Source organism: Pleurodeles waltl, chromosome 12, assembly GCF_031143425.1.
Source record: "Pleurodeles waltl isolate 20211129_DDA chromosome 12, aPleWal1.hap1.20221129, whole genome shotgun sequence".
Lineage (NCBI taxonomy): Eukaryota > Metazoa > Chordata > Amphibia > Caudata > Salamandridae > Pleurodeles > Pleurodeles waltl.
Window position 1 is genome coordinate 698567847 of NC_090451.1, and position 17805 is coordinate 698585651.

General features: G+C 46.4%; 1 protein-coding gene across 1 annotated transcript in view; it reads right to left on the reverse strand.

Moving 5' to 3' along the window:
• LOC138267831 (asialoglycoprotein receptor 1-like) overlaps positions 1–7673 on the reverse strand; it is a 69613-nt gene extending 61940 nt beyond the window's left edge. Inside the window, exon 1 of the mRNA XM_069217045.1 lies at positions 7456–7673. The gene's annotated coding sequence lies outside the window, so the exon portion shown is untranslated. The remainder of the gene's footprint in view (positions 1–7455) is intronic.
• Positions 7674–17805: the final 10132 nt, after the last annotated feature.

Here is a 17805-nt window from a genome sequence, read left to right on the forward strand (position 1 = left end):
TGATTTGAGGCAAAGGCTTTGTTTAATTCACCTGATTGTGTTAATATATGTTGTTTGGTCAAGGTTTTAATACCGTTTAACAACACTGTGAGAAACTGGGTTACTGATTGAAGGGGTGAAACTCTCCTCAAGCAGCAACCACAATTCTTGTCAGGGTGAGGCACAAGCAAATTCCAAATGAACCTGTGCTCAACCTTCTTGCAGCTTAGCACAGAAGAGTCAGGTTTAACTGAGAGGTGATACGTAAAGTATGCATGCAGCACTACAAACAGTAACAAAGTGTAACACAGCACAAGAAAAATCCCACACCAATTTAGAAAAATGAAGCAAAATGTAATAAATAAATCAAGATCAAAATGACAAAAAAATCCAATCAGTACAACCGGATATATTCAGTATCAAATATTTAACTGAAAATAGTGCCAAAAAGCCCAAAGCACCACTTGTGGCTAGTTGGTCTTGCGAGAACGGAAGAAAGTCACAAGTTCAGGCCGACAGTGATAGAGCGCGGGTCAGATACAGGGACCAGGTTAGTCTTGTTGAAATGTTACCTTCTAAGTCCAGCGCAAAGATTCCTATTCATGGTGAAGGGGGCCGCAAGTAATAGCGAAGAGTTATGGACGGTCATCGATGTAGCATGAAGATTCTGCTTTTGCCTGAATATTTGGGCACGCAGTGCGTGGTGGCACTCCCCGTAAGTGGTCAATGCCGTAGCGCAAAGGGTCAAGTTGATGAACCTTTGCATCGGTGGGTAGCGCGAGCAACAATGTTTTGGCACCAATGGGCCAGTTTGCAGTTGCAAAGAGCCCTAAAACATCATTTCAGCTCCACTGAGCCCAAACCAAGTGTCTAGGACTTGAGGGAACCCCTTCAGGTTAGGGGCTTGTTCCAGCTGCATCTGGCAACTGGTTCAGGTGGTTTTGAGCCTATTATGTCCCTGTGGCTCTGAACAGGATGCCAGCAGACTAGCTCTTTGAGTCACTCTGGGAGTCGTGGGTTCAGGTGCAGGACCAATCCCTCTGACTCAGGCAGCAGGGCAGCAATCCAGCAAAGCAGCAGTCCAGCAGAATGTCAGACCCTTCAGCAGTACAGCAGTCCTTCTTCCTGACAGAATTGGAGTCTGAGGTCCAATATTTATGCCAGGTACCTCCTTTGAAGTCAGAGAAGCTTCTAGAGGTTTAACTTTGAAGTGGATATTTCCTGCTTCCTCTACCCTGCCTCCATAATAACTACAGCAGGTATGCAGACATTTGTGTGTAGGTAGGACACATCCTATTGAAGTGTAAGTAGGGCTGTGCTCAGCTTTACCCTCCCATCCTGCCAGTGTTGGCCCATCCAGGTACACCTACGCTCTCTACTGTGCATAACTGCCTAGGAAGAATTGGCAAAGCCCAGCTGTCATCTACACCAAGATATGGGTTGCATGCCCTAAATGACTAAGGCAGGAAAATGCCAAGCTTCTAAAAGTGGCATTTTCAAAATTGTAAAATAATATCCGACTTTACCATAAAAGAGCATGTTTTCATTACAATTCCAAAGGCACCAAAAATGAACTGGTTACCTCTTCCCATTTGGAAGTTAACGCTTATTAAATGTAATAAGGCAGCTTCAATGTCATCCTATGGGAGAGGTAGGCCTTGTAGTTGTGAAAAATGAATTTAAGAGTTTTTCAATATAGAACATGTAACTGAAAAGTACATGTCCATTTTTTTTAATGCAACGCACCCTGCCCTCTGGGCTATCCAGCCTCTACCCTAGGGGTGACTTAGATGTATTGAAAAGGAAAGTTTGGGCCTGGAAAAAGATTTACTTTGCCAGGTCGAAACAGGAGTTGAAAACTGCACACAGAAGCTGTGATGGCAGACCTGAGACATACTTAAAGGGCTACTTAAGTGGGTGGCACATTCTGCGGGCCCACTAGTAGCATTTCATTTACAGGCCATGGGCACAGGTAGTACCACATTACTAGGAACTTGAAGTAAATTAAATAGACAAATTTGGTATAAGCCAATTCCACCATGTTGTAAGGAAAGAGCACAATCACTTTATCATTGGTTAGCAGTGGTAAAGTGTGCAGAGTCCTAAAGCAAGCAAAAACACAGTAAGCAAAACAGATCTGACAGATATTAATTACATTGTACTTTCTGAGGCACATACAATGAATAAAATGGAGTTGAACGTAATTTGATCTTCCATGCCACATAATCCTAGTATGCCTGATAATTATACAGCTCTCCCAAGTGTTATGGAGGTTGTTATTATGATTGTAAAATATACATATCTCATGGAACTGTGAAATAATTTCCATATGGCACAGTTCACAGTAAAATATGCATTTTGTGCAACAAAACACCCAATCAAGAAAAACATATATAAAGAACACCTATCGGCTAATTGTATGATATAGGAATTTATAGCCAGTAAGGGGTTCTTATTACATCATAAGCTATGGGCGAAGGAAGAGTGGTTTATAAATGTCACCTGAAACCTCAGATAACATTATGAGACCATTTGAGCACCATCCTCAGTTCCTGTTTTTACTGTTGAGTTATTGTACAAGACTGCAGATAGTCGGTCTATGCTTTGAGAATCAAGTTTTTTGTTGCGGAACTGGTAAACTGCTGATATTTAAAAGTACATCCATTCAACAAGATGCTTTATTGTAAGTTAATTTTTAAATCTAAAGTAGCACTGGAAGGAAATTAAAAACATGAATTCTAAAACATGTTTTTCTTTTGCAGTACATTGACACTATAGAGAGACTAAAAATGAGAACATAAAAGGCAGTGTTGGTACAGTGTATTTGATTTTTTATGACAGGGTTCTGCATTTACAATACTTCTTTTCAAACACTGAGTAGATGCTTGCTTCAAGAAATGGCCTCCAATGGTGATCTCGCAAAGTGTGCTAATTAAAACTTTTAGAGCAGCTGTGTCACTGTGAAAGATTTGTTCAACCAGCATTGAAAGAAAGAAAATCAGCCGTGTGACAATCCATTTAACTAGTTTATTCATTTGGAGAAACTAGCATTTCTGCAAATAAGCTCACAGTGAAGACCTCTTTACCTCTTTAATATGCAATATGACAACTCACTGACAAATATTCAGTAAGGTAGTGTGTATGTGTGTGTGTATATATATATATATATATATATATATATATATATATTTATATATATATTTATATATATATAAGAGATAGATAGATAGATTTCACTGAATTAAACAAAATGTTAAATTGACATAAGTGACATAACAGGTGATTATGTCAATGACAACGTTAACATTTTGAACTGAAAAATGTACAGAAATTCACAAACTATGGTAAGCAGAGCACTGCTCTTGACCTCACATATTACATCACTCAGGACATGTTCTATGACAGTGGTTCCCAACCTTTTGATTTCTGTGGACCCCCACTTTAACATTAATGGAACCCAGGGACCCCCACTGAATCATCATTAGAATCCGCCTGAGTCATTACTGAAAGCTGGGGACCTAATTTGTCAATATTTGTTAATATTTTTTAATTTTCTAGGCTCTCGCGGACCCCCGGAGAAGGCTTTGCGGACCCCCAGGGGTCCCCGGACCACAGGTTGGGAACCACTGTTCTATGACATCACTGATGACACCTCAAATGACATCACTGATGACATTACTGATGACAAGATCTACGTTTCTTTTGTACATTGTAAGTTATAAACTAATATGCCATTAGAGGCCTGAAACTAAGTACAACATAGCTCAGAATAATGGGAAGCATCATAAATGTCATTACAGATACAATTCCTTTAGGTGTAGCACGCATGTGTTATGTTCAACATTGACCCTTTACCATACGCTTCACGGGTATCCTAGTTCACATTAACAATCAACCACAGATATATGGCAAATCCTTACTGAAAATAATGTTCAATGTGCATAAAACTGTTCAGAGGGAGCCACGTTCCTCAAGATACTCAACGTCTGTTCAAAAATGGATGCCCTACTACGGACAGCTATTCTCTGTATCAAACCCCTCACAAACACCAAACCTACAATGAGAAATGAAGTTGACATTAGTAGAAAAGTGGGGCTGTAAAGAGTGTTTACTCTATGGAGAGTGTTTGCTCTGCACCACTCTCTTTGCAGACAGTGAAGCTCTCAAGAAAAATACACCAAAGAGTATTTAAAAGTATCTACAAAGAACAGTGCAGACTGTATGCAACTCCCGTCAAAAAAGACACTATTCGGTTAAATTAATCAAGGTCTGAAGGTGCTAAAGATTATGCTACCTGCAGTCTTCATACTGTGGTGAAAACTCGACAGAATAGCCCATAGCAAAAGAACCACACGTGCACAGGTTAGTACTTGTGCGCACAGTCTTTTGTTATGTAGAAACTATCATGCTGAGACGATTCTGTCTAATAACTCAAAGCTGCTTACAATACTTAGTATCCTCTACGTTGAATCTTTCACTGTTGCAAACTTTTTCCTTAGAACTAAAAAAGCTTGTGGCAACATACTGGACACAGGTCATCCATTGTCACATGCACAGAGAGTTTCTCTTCAATACAAAGATTTATAACATATTCAACACCTCTCCGCACCTACGGTGCATTAAAAGCACATGCATTTTGTAAACACTTACACACAATAACTGGACACCGGCTGTACACAATTAGGAAGAAAAGTAATGTGATAGCTACCCGCCAATATGTAAACTATAAAACTAACACAGTGGTGTCATCAAAGTTTGCATTAGTGATGTTAGAAATGATCTCATAGAATTTATCATGCGTGATGTAGAAAGTGAGGTCCTCAGCAGTGTATGGTGGGGAGCAAGTTATAGTTAGTACTGCTGAATTTCTGTCTTTTTTTGAGTTTGCAGGATTTTCATGCGAGATCCTCAAACCCAACCATCCAGCTATACGAATACTTTGTACCTTAATTTCTAGCGATCTACTGAATGGATTTATACCAAATCACAAAAAGCATGCTTTCTGGACCAAGATCTAACTGTCAGCCAAATTTGTTGTAATTCCGTTCAGCAAATTTTGCAGTATTGCATTCCCAAAAAAAGTCTATGAAAAACGCATGGTGATTTTGTGTTTTAGGACCCCCCCACCCTCCACCCGATGACCCCCTTTTTCTTGCCCCCCCTCCTCCCACTTGACAGGTCACCCTGAAACTTTCGGGGAGAGACCTACCCAAAAATCAGCACTTTAAAAAAAAAATTGTGATGATATGTCAAATCCTGCCAAAGTTATTGGCAAATTAAAAAAGGCATTCACTATGGAAATGCAGATCTAACTATAGCTGCCCACACAGGGGAGTGCATGAGTCAATAAATCCAAAGTCCATTCATATAAGAGTGCCTACTCAGGCTGAAAGAGAACTCTTATGTGGATGGACTTTGGACTGAAGGATGGATAGATAGATAGATAGATAGATAGATAGATAGATAGATAGATAGATAGATAGATAGATAGATAGATAGATAGATAGATAGATAGATAGATAGATAGATAGACAGATAGATATTCATTGTAAACTTATGTTAAAAAAACTTTGATATTCACCGAAAAAAAAGGTGAAAGTGGAGTTACAAAGGTCTTTGAATAACAAAAATTGTTCTAAACCCAAAAAACACCGAAATTCACCAGTTGTGTGTGAACGACCTAAGTTAAACTTGCATCACTATAGGTGGTGCACTATGTCATGCCGTGAGCAGTGCATGTATACTCAAAAAAGGGGCCACCATGTATTCCTGAGAACTGGGGTGAATCAGAGCTATAACCAAAACCGATTCCCTCAGAGGAAGCATTAGCCGAGAGACAAGGCTGCTGCGGAGGGAGAAGGGCAAGAAGGGGAAAATAAGGAAAAAGTAACTGTCTAGGAAAGAGAGAGGCAAAAAGTGAAATTCGAGGAGGGCAGGGCCTCCTGAGCTGAGGGGAAACGGGTTCAGCTCTGCCCGGTGATGTTCTTTGCCTCACCGGCTATGGCAGCACCTGGACCTCAAACTCATCTATCACCTGCCTTGCCCTAATATTCATTCCCTGCCCTTATCTGACCCACCGGGTGCCTTCTTCCCCTCAGAGCACTCCTGAGACCCCATATCACTCACGTCAGCCCCTTGCCTGGGGCCTTGACCTCCGCCCCTCAGGTGACAGACGGCGCTGTTTGGTTCAGGACCCCTCCTGTGCCCTCGGGTCACCCAGAGCGCCTCTTTGCTTGAGGTCTCCCCCTCAGGCCCCTCGTGTCACTGGTCTATCTCTTCCTCTGCCCTCATCCGCCCCTCCCCCTAGCTTTGAGACCACTCCTCTTCCTCGCCTTTTGCTCACTTAATACTCCCGTCTGCCATGTCTCTTGCTGTCACCCCCTTGCTTTGGGACCTCTCTTCTGCCCTTCTGTTGCTCACCCGTCACCCCCTTACTTTGAGACTCGATTATCTGCCCTCTTGTCACTCAATTATGGACCGCTTGCTCGATACCCCTCTCTTCTGCCCTCAGCTGTCCGTCCATCTTACCTTGAGACCCCACCTCTGCCCCCCAACTGTCAGTCAATCCTGCCTTGAGTCCCCTCCTCTGTCCCCACCTGTCAGTCAATCCTGCCTTGTGACCCTCCTCTGCCATCACCTGCCACCATTCTTGCATTCAGACCCCTCTTCTGCCCTCACCTGTGAGTCCACCTTACCTGGAGACCCTCCTCTGCCCTCACCTGGGAGTCCACCTTACCTTGAGACCCTTGTCTGCCCTCACCTGTGAGTCCACCTCACCTTGAGACCCCTCGTCTGCACTCAAGTCATTTACCTGTCCTGACTTGTCACTCCAACTTAACTTGAGAGCCTCCTCTGCCCCCACTTCTCAGTCCACCTTACCTTGATACCCCCTCTTCTGCCCCCTCTTCTCAGTCCATCTTACCTTGAGACCCCTCCTCTGCCCTCACCTGGCAGACATTCTTACCTTGAGACCCCTCCTCTGCCCTCACCCGGCAGACCATCTTGTCTTGAGACCCCCCTTCTCTACCCTCCCACGCCACCATTCTTGCTTTGAGACCCCTCCTCTGCCCTCATCTGTGAGTCCACCTCACCTTGAGACCCTCCTCTGCCCTCACCTGGGAGTCCACCTCACCTTGAGACCCTCCTCTGTCCTCACCTGGGAGTCCACCTCACCTTGAGACCCTCCTCTGCCCTCACCTGGGAGTCCACCTCACCTTGAGAACCTCCTCTGTCCTCACCTGGGCGTCCACCTCATCTGAGACCCTCCTCTGTCCTCACCTGGGAGTCCACCTCACCTTGAGACCACTCCTGTGCACTCATTTCATTTACCTGCCCTCACCTGTCACTCCACCTTACTATGAGACCCCTCCTCTGCCCTCACCTGTCACCCCACCTCACCTTGAGACCCCTCTATGCTCTCAGCTGGGACTCCAACTCACCTCGAGACCCCTCCTCCTCTGCCCTCATGTCACTCACCTGCTCTCACACTTCTTCCTGGTGCGACCCCCGGTGCACGGACCCCACTACTTCTTATGGTGCCGGTCGGCCCTGCATGGCTCGGTTCTGCAGCCCGGACAGGAGCGCCTGCTCTTCTCTCCGCACGAGCACTTTGATCTGTCAATATTAAAAAAAAAAAAAAAAAACACACTTAAAAAAAAGAGTCGGGAAGCAGTTGCACGGGCAAATATGTGTTTGCACCAAATCAGCAGAATTTCACATGATGACCCGACCGGCCCCGTCCGGCGCGCGTGAGCCTCGGTTCCTGTCCCAACTGATAGGCCCCTGCCATCGGGGCAGGATGCACTGACTCCCCGCCATCGACAGCGACGGCGGACTAACGGTCAGCCGCGGGCCTGGGAGGGACACAGCACATGGGTAACTTGTGTCTGAACGCAGCACACACTGCACATACTGGACGGCACCTGTAGGGAGCAAGTTCTTCAATTTGTGGCTTAGCAAGAGGTCGATGGGGTCCAAGGCCAGCCCTGAAATCAGAGGCAGGTTAGGAACCAACTAAAGGATCCAGGGCCTGTCCACTTATAGTCCATAAAGCCATTAACCCCCAAGGGCTGGAAAGAAAGAAACTCGTGGACCCTACAGGAGAAGGGAACTCCGCCACGCGGGTTTGAACAAATGAATGTCATTGAGCTGATTGGTTGAAGTACTGGGTTGATTCGACGTTTCATTGGTTGTGGTGTCAAGGAGAATGGCTGAAGGCTTTGAACTGGGGGCGCTACTGATTGGTGCATGTGTGCTGTGAGGGTGCTGCAGTTATGACTGGGCAGGCTGCTAGGGCACCAGCAGAGACGACGGGTCGGTGTGATGGGTGATATAAAATGTGCTCACCCAGGGCAGGCTTTACTGCTGGCGATGCCCGGTGCAACAATCCTTGTTGGCCCCCCCTCCCAAATAACCCTGAAAGGTCCGCTCACTACCATCCACCAGTGGTGTCACCAATCTCTCTTAAGCCTCCCTCACATTAATTTATGTATAGCGCTACTCATCCCAAAGTAGACGGTCAGGGGGCTCTGCAACACAAACATATTACATCATACAAGTGCGTAAATCAATGTATAGGAAATATTACTTAATACAATGCGGGCTACAAGGTGTAAGAATCACGTCATCCATACTGGTAGGCATTTTATGTCAAGAGTATTTGATCATGAGAAACCAAGGGGTAGAGTAACTAGGTTTTTACGATGCGTAGTAATCAAAGTTGTTGCGCTGTGTTGCATGAAAAGGAGAGAGCAAAACAGCTCTATATCTATACGCTGTCTCCCCTAGGGCTGAAGTATTTTAAACCTGCTTTGAACTAATGCACACACCCCTGCACCATTGTGGAAGATTGCGTGTGTGATGTCAAGCATACGTTTTATACTCAAAGGGCACTCTTGCAGCAAAAAAGCCTATGCTTTGACACTGTACAGTGCAGCACACATGCAAAGATGGAAATTTGTATAGAAAATCTATTCTCCATCTTTACACCTAGAGGAGGCATACATTTTATGATGAAAATCCCACCCTATTAAAGCTAGTAGGTAGGGATTAGTATCAAAACCCAGGGGTGAGTGCATAGTCCTAATTTCTGTTTCTTTAGGACTACTATCCAACACAATTTACGATTTGTGCAGGAAAGTAAGCTCCAGGACAACATTATGCATCAAGTTTGCATCACTTTTTTCATGCAAACCAGGCACAATGTGTTGTTGAACCCGCCCATAAACTCAGAATTTGAAACAAAACACAATGGCGGTGTTATACTAATAAAATTGCATTGCTTCCCAATGGAACCCTTTTTAGCAACCTTAGAATAATAAAAAATGATGGGAAAAAATAAGGTTACAAAGTTAGGCTTTTCAGTTTGTATGCTGAGCTTTGATGCTGTGCTATGATGCTATGTTAGAAGGCTTGTAACTTATAAACACCAACTAAGAAAAGGATATCAGGGAGAAAAGCAATAACTCGCTAAGCTATCTACATAAAATATTGTTAGACCTGACAGCCTTAGGGTGGCATCCCACAACTTTTTGCCTGCCTCCCTCCATTTTTCTGACCCTATTTTTGCTAGTTTTAGGACTCTCTGCACTTTACCACTGACAACCAGTGCTAAAGTGCATGTGCTCTCTCCCCTTGGTAACTTTGGCTACTACCCAATTGGCATATTTAATTTACCTGGACGTTCCTAGTAAAGTGCCCTAGAGGTGCCCCGGGTCTGTAGATTAAATTCTGCTAGTGGGTCTGCAGTACGGATTTTGACACCCACATCAGTAGCCCCTTCTCCCTGTCTCAGGCCTGCAGTTGCAAGGCCTGTGTGCAGTTTCACTGCCACATCAACTTGGCATTTAAATCTTATTGCCAAGCCTTAAACTCTCCTTTTTCTACATATAGGTCACCCCTAAGATAGGCCCTAGGTAACCCATAGGGCAGGGTGCTATGTAAGTAAAAGGCAGGACATGTGCTTATGTGTTTTACATGTCCTGGTAGTGGAAATCTTACATATTCATTTTCCACTACGGTGAGGCCTGCTCCTCTCATAGGCCAGCATTAGAACTGCCCTTTTATACTTTTAAGTGGTAAATTCTGATCTGAAAGGAGTAGCTCTGTCATGGTTAGTATGGCCAGAATGGTAATAGAAAATCCAGCTTACTGGTGAAGTTGGATTTAATATTACTATTTAGAAATGCCACTTTTAGAAAGTGGGCATTTCTCTGCACTTACTGCCATCTATGCCTTACAGCCTGTCTCCAATCCCGGTCTGTGCTGTGCTGGTTGACAGCATCTCTTGCACATTCCACTCAGACAGCCATAAACACAGGACACTCAGTCACATTTGCATTCATCTGCATACTGGTTGGGTCTCCCTGGGCAGGAAGGGTGGAGGGTCTCTCCCTTACACTGCAAAGGCTAGTGGCCTGCCCTCACTGAAAGGACTGATAACCCCCCACAGGGATTCTGACAGACAGGACTGGGCCAAAAGGGAAACTTGTGCACTTCAAAATAACTCTTTGAAGTTTCCCCCACTTCAAAGGCATTTTTCAGTGCATTTATGCTGGGTCTCTGACCCCAACAAATCAGAAACTTCTGGAGCTACACCTGGACTCTGTCAGAGGGACTTCCTGGCTGCCCAACGGACTCATCGGGAATGTTTTGCTGAGGAGGACTGCTGCCCTGCTTGTTGCCCTGCTGCCTGCTGCCCCCTGACTCTGCTGAAAGGACTCTGCCTTCCCCACAAATGCTCCCCATGGGCTTGGATTGAGCTTGCCTCCTGTTCCGAAGTCTCAGGGCCACGAAGACTTCACCAAAGAGAAAAAATCCCCATGCATTGGAAAATTGATGCATTGCTGAGGATATCAACGCAGTGCCTGCCTCGTGGCTGAAAAATCACTGCATTGCCTATGCGATCAATACAGCGCCTGCTCTGTCTATCCAGCGCTTCAAGGATTTTCACTGCAACGTCCCTAAGCATCAAAATATCCACACACCGCAGTGAGGAACCAAGGCTGGGCTCCTGGAAATTGACTCATCCCATTGCAGCATGGAAAGAAACAACGCATTGTCTGCATCATGCCAGAAAATCAGATGCAGCTCCTTATTTTTCGATGCATCACCTTGTAGCGTGAAAAGAAATGGCGCAGCGTTTGTACCGCTCCAGAAAATCAGACGCTACACCTTTTTTTTCGATGCATCTCCTACTCTGCGACCCTGTGCATCATTATTTTTTATGCATTCCAGGTACTGCGTGTTACAAGGATACAACCACCGAAGTACTGAGATTCATTTAATTCTTAAAAGTGATATCTTGACTTGTGAATATTGAATTATTGTTGTTTTGGTCTTATTTTATTCAAATAAATAGGATCTATTTTCCTAAACTGGTGTGGAGTACTTTTTGTGGTGTTTTCCCGGTATTACTATATGAGTTATTGTACAAATACTTTACACATTGCCTTCTAGGTTAAGCCTGCCTTCTCTGTGGTAAGCTACCATAGGGTGAGCACAGGATAATTTGGATTGTGTGGTGACTTACCCTGATTAGGACTGTGGTCCCTACTTGGAAAAGGGTGCATACCTCCGACAACTAGAGACCCAATTTTTAACAAATACTAATTAATGATCTGCACATCACAAGTTCTTTGCAGCTGGAATATCGACCCGCTAAATTACTTTTTCATGAGTCAAAACTGTGACTAGACAAATTACAGCTCTCTCCATCAAGTACATGAACCAGAAGTTATCACGCTTTGTAATACTCCCCTGAAAAAGGTCTCTGCTTGCTGCTCCTATCTCGGTTGAACCTGCCATGCAGAGGGCAGCCCATCATTTTTGGCACCCAGTGCGCACAGCACCAGTCACACCGCCCTAAAGCCAAAGCTTTAAAGCAATGTGCTTAAGGTGACTAAATGTTTGTAGGTCGATATTGTGACAAAACAAAGGAAGCTGATGTCAGGGACTGCTGTTAGGGGCATGACCCTATTGTGGAGAGTTCCCTTGACCCCCCCCCCACCTATTGCCACTAAAGGGGACACAGGAAAGAAGCTCCCATACTCGAGAGTTGAGGGACTCGCACCAACCAGAACATCTTCACACCTTAAACCCAGTCCTACTGTTTTTGCCAATGCTTGTTCTCATTGCAAGTGAAATAACGCAGTGTAAAAATATAATTTTGTGGTTCTCATGACTTTACTGCACTCAGTATGTGCTTCTAGCGCTGTATTCTGACCTAGCCCTGGATTTCACACTGAGCTAATGATCTAAAAACGTGGATAAATTGTATTGTTCCGTCCATTAAGGGCCAGATGCTCTAAGAGAGAGGTCGCAAAAACTGCACAAACACAACACACCAACATTTTGTGACTTGTCTCTGATTTTGTGATACAACTGTGTAGTAACAGGTGGCATTGAAAGTCACAGAGGGATTGCAGAACTCCCTTCCTAATGAATATAATGAAAGCAGGCCACTATTTGCATCCCCCTGTGGTTGGCTACAAATACAGGGTTATGATAGAAGATCACCATTCATGAGTTTGCTTTCCCAAACAGGAAGAATCTTTTCTCTCAAAACAGCCTGTGTTTCCTAAAAGAGAAAGTACTGCTTTAAGAAGAATACAAAAAAAGATTTCAAGTTTGGGAAAACTTCAGGTCCCTTGAGCCACTGCCTTCTACCCCCTCCCACGCCCCTCAAGAACACTCAACACTCCTCTCCTTTGAGGTGTCAGTAACTGATCAATGGTTTGCTCTTAAAGGTGAACCCTGCTGGCCTTCGTGTACTTGTGCCAGTTTCATTGCAACTGTTTTTAGCTGTGTATAGTTTCTTGGAGTTTGCCCATTTAAGAGAAAGATTGACAGAGACATATTTCTCAAAGTAGCAAAGAGCAGCCGTTATTGAGATGTTGAAGCTCCAGGTGGAATCTAGGTCACATTTATTTTGGCTAACTCTAGAAGAGGATTGACACCTTGTTTCACTCCTTCCTGGTGCCCCCAGGCAGGGCCAGACCACCCTCTGGGCCATGTACGACTCAGACCAGGAAGCAACCTTACTCTGGAGGCTTTGTGCGCCCAGGAGGTGCCCAGGTTAATCAGCAGGTCTGACCATGTTAGGGGGTGCATGCAGACTGCAGCCGTAGCTTTCGTGGCATTGCTAGGCAGCAGAACCCCACCTGCTGTTTGACCCGGGCAGAGCCTACAGCTGGTGGATGAGTCACATCTTCTGGGAAATGCTTGAGATCCTGTCTTCGGTGCACAGGGCTGGGAAATCAAAAATGCTCAAACCAGCTCGCCGTCTCCTTGTGCAATCTCTCTCTTTCTATCCATCCATTCTCCCTCTCTGATTGCGTTTTCACCACCTGGGCTTTTAAAACCGACCTCCAAGGGCACCAGCCCACAGGGAAAAGCCCCATAAGAAAAAGGCCTAGGTGTCCCTAGCGAATGCAAAACCACTGAAATATTGTCATGAAACTGAATCTTCAGGACGGATACCTTGGCAAAAGAGTAACAGTGCAACCTGTATACATAGTTAGGAGATATATTCTCTGCCTATCAAGCCAACTAGAGGGTGAGCCAAGGCATGAGGTATGCTTTGAAAGTGGCAGTCGAAGTAAGCCGGAAGCCCGAGGTACAGAGAAGTTCAGACGTGAGCCAACCATAGCCTGCATAAAGCAACAAGATGGAGGAAGCAAGGGTTGCAGCTCTGTAACCCAGAGGGTGGGGCCACTCCAGGGTGCTGCTGCCTTCTGGAGTTAAGGTAACTATGGGGCGAGGTCCAGAGCAGCACCAACAAGTGACTTCAGGAGGCGCTAAAGCGTCCAGGTGCAAAGGTACTTTTCAGCCTTGGGTGCCCCAATGTTATCTAGTGAAGAACCAAACACTGCATACATGTACTTGGCATCAACTTCCAGGATTGTTCTTCTGGACTTGATGTAAGTATGGGGAAAGGTCCAAGGCCACACCAACAGGCCACCTCAGGGGGGCACTGGGTCAACCAGGTTCAGAGGTGTGTTACAGCATTGGGTTGCTCTAAGAAACTGGCCCCTTGTTTGCAGTACCCCCCACTTTTTGCAGATATCTGATACTAACCTGACTGAGTGTGTGCTGGGATCCTGCTAACCAGGCCCCAATTCCTGTGTTCTTTCGCTCCCACAGTTGGCACACCCCTGGCGAACAGCTAAGTCCCTTGTACAAGGTAACATTGGTACCAAGGGCCCAGTGACCACAGAGGGTCCCTAAGGGCTGCAGCACATATTGTGCCAACCTAAGGGACCCTCACTAAATACATGCACACTGCCCTTGCAGCTTGTGTGTGCTGGTGGGGACAAAAAGAAAAAAGCGACATGTCATCCCCCGCAGGGTGCCATGCCCACAAACCACTGCCTGTGGCATAGGCAAGTCACCCCTCTAGTAGGCCTTACACCCCTAAGCCAGGGTGCACTATCCCGCAGGTGAGGGCATAGCTGCATGATCTTCACACCTCCCTCCCGCAGGAACTGTAACACTTGGCAGTGAGCCTCAAAGGCTCAGGCCTCCTGTTACAGTGCCCCAGGGCACTCCAGCTACTGGAGATACCCGCCCCTGGACAAAGCCCCACTTTTGGCGGCAAGTCCGGCGGGAAACTTAGGAAAAACAAGGAGTGAACACTCCATCTAGGCCCACTCCTAAGGTGTCCGGAGCTCAAGTGACCCCCTCCTTGCAGAATCCTCCATCTTGGTTTGGAGGACAGGGACCAACAGGGTTAGGTTTGTGTCCCCCTCCCCAAAGAGAGTGGACACCAGGAAGGGGTAGTCACCTTCAGGGACAGTAGCCATTGGCTACTGCACTCTGACCCCTGTAAAGTCACTAAATCCAGGATTTAAGGGCTCCCCTGAACCCAGCTCACCAGATTCCTGGCGACCTCAAGAAGACGTCAAGAAGAAACAAGGAGGAGTGCTAAGCTGACCCCCAGCAGAGAAGACTGAAGACACCAGCTGACTTGGCCCCAGACCTAGAGGCCTTTCTCCAGCTTCTGAAGCCCTGCTACAAAAAGGCGATGCATCTTGCAGGACCACTGGCCTCTTAAAAACCTCTGCACCCCAGAGGACCAAGATCTCCCATGTACAGTGGCGATGTCTGGAAAGAAACTCCAGCAAAGGACTCCAGAACCGCCCCGGATCCGTGACTCCTGCCCACTCTGCACCCGACACCGACAGCCCATGTCCAGGTGGCCCAACCGACTAGAGATGCTTCCCAAGTGATTCTGACCTAATGTCCACCCTGGGTTTAACCCTCCTGTCCGACATGACGATGCCTGCAGCCTAAATCCGGAGGACCCCCTAACCGCGAGAGAACCGGACGAAGATTCCCAATGCTAAATGTAACCCTGCACCTGCAGCCTCCTGGCCTTGGGAAATCCAACCGCTGGTCCAGCATCATTCAGCAGGTGGCCCTACACCTTGTTTAGTCTGTGTTTTTTCTGGAACAGACCCCCTGGACCTAGTCTGCAGCATCTTTGTGACCCTGCGGTCCTCTTATTGAAAAGCATTGGGAGCCTGATGCTGTGTTTGCACCCTGCACCCAACTGCCGCTGAGGGTGTGTGTTTGGTGCTGTCCTGTGGCCCCCTCGGTGCTCATCTAAACCCCCAGGTCAGCCCTCCGAAGATGTGGGTACTTATCTGCAAGCAGGCCTGATTCCGATTACCCCCATTCTCCATAGGACTCCATTTTAAATCCTGCATCAACTTTGACCTCTGTACCCGGCCGCCCCATGTTGCTGGTGTTGGGAGTTTGGGGTTAACTTAAACCCCGACCTGCAGACATCCTAAGCCCCAAAGACTGGAAGTGTAAGTCTGATACGTACCTCAAAAACTATACTGACTTTTATCCCCCCAGGAACCTCTTTGAAAATTGCACTGTCAACTTTTAAAACAGACATTCGCGTTTTTCAAAAAACATTTAACTTGAAAATTGAAGCAAAGTGGTATTGATACATACGTTGGATACTTACTTGCAAATGTACTTACCTGCAAACTGAATCTTTTGGGTCTAGAACTAAAGAAACAAAATATATTTTTGCTGTATAAAACCATTTGCCTGTAGTTAGTCATTGAGAGTGTGCTTCATTTATTGCCTGTATGTGTACAACAAATGCTTTTCACCACCCTCTGATAAGCCTAACTGCTCAACCACAATACCACAAAAAGAGCATTAGTATTATCTACTTTAGCCTCTGTTACGCCTTTGGGGAACCCCTGGACTCTGTGCACACTATATCTCATTTTGATATAGTGTATACAGAGCCAGCTTCCTCATGTGGTCCATTCTCTTCAATGGGGAACGGTCTGATCAGAAAGTGGCTGGAACCAGGGACGATGGGGCCAGTCCGGGGGAACGCACAGGGTGGACTTGACCCTTAAGATCCTCTTCTCCTCAGGCTGTGGGGCTCGTGGAGTGGTGTCTTTTGCCAGGGGGTTCTGGTGCAGGGGATACTCGCAGCCGTAGAAACAGACTACAGGTGGTGACTGAAAGTCCACTGCTGGCAAACCCAAGGTGGGCTTTGGCTCCGGAGTGTGTGGGGACCACGCTGGCACCGTTGACCCACTTCAACGCAGGCTAGGGAGCACAGGTACAGTGGTGCTGTCCGGTGTTGGGTTTTGCCTGTCCTGAGTCCTCATGCGTCTTCTTTGGTGCCTGCAGAGTGCAGGGAAGCAGCTCCACTACTCCATGGGAATCCTGGTTACTTGTCAAAGTGCTAGCAGTCCTCCCAGGCGTTTGGAGGCAGAACAGCTGCAGGACGAATTGTCTTTGGTGCAATTGTTGAGGAAAGCACGCAGGCCGGTGGGGTTGGGGCCAAGTTAGTTGCTGCTCCTCAGTTCTTGCAACTCTTTGGGTCTTTCTTCTTTCTTCGTCCAGCAAATATGAAGTCCCGGTATCAGAAGGTCCCCTAAATACTCAGTTTAGAGGTGTTAAGGGAAGTGAAGGGAAGTAGCCAATGGGCTACTTACACCAGGGGTCACTACACCCCATACATGACCACTTCCTTTGGCAAGTGGGTATCACCCTGTCCCACAGTTCCTAATTCCACCACACACAAGATGGTGGAAGTTGTAATTTCAAGTTCACTTCAGGCTGGTCACCCTAGAGTTGTGTCCAGCCTGGAAGTGCAACATACCTCCTGCACAGCTAGTTTCCCACCTGTCCTGGTGCGAAATGTGCCTCAGGCCTTGGGGGTCACCTCTCCCAGATGCTGGGTGTCGCATACCAAAGGTGGCAGGGAATTTGAAGTCCCAGGCATGCAAATGTAATAGCCGTCCTGTTGGCAGAGGTTATAACACCTCCTGCCAGAGCAGGCATTGTTTCTGACCTAGAGAGCGGGACTCTCACCTCCAGGGGGTCATAAACTTGTCTGTGGTGGCAGGCTGGACAGGACCAGTCGGCCAGCACACTAGAGAACTAGTAGGCTGCAGGGGGGTACCTCACAGGTGCCCTCTGAGTGCACTGCACAATAAATCCAATACTGTCATCAGTATGGATTTATTAAGACAAGGTTTTTAATACCAAATACCATTATTTCCATGCAGCCATCATGTGGCTGAGTCACTCATGATGACCATTGTCCAGTACATGTTCTAAGGTGGCTGCCCGGTCACTTGCAACATCGCGTTTAGGACTAGACATCACAGGGGCATATCTGCTCATGCAGACAGGCCCTCACACATATTATAATGCACCCTGCCTTAGGACTCTCAAGGCCTGCGGTAGGGTTGACTTACATATAATACATGCAGTGACTTTGGCATAGCACACAGTGAGTGTGCCATGTCGTGTCTTCACCTAGGGTCTGCACCCTGACACACA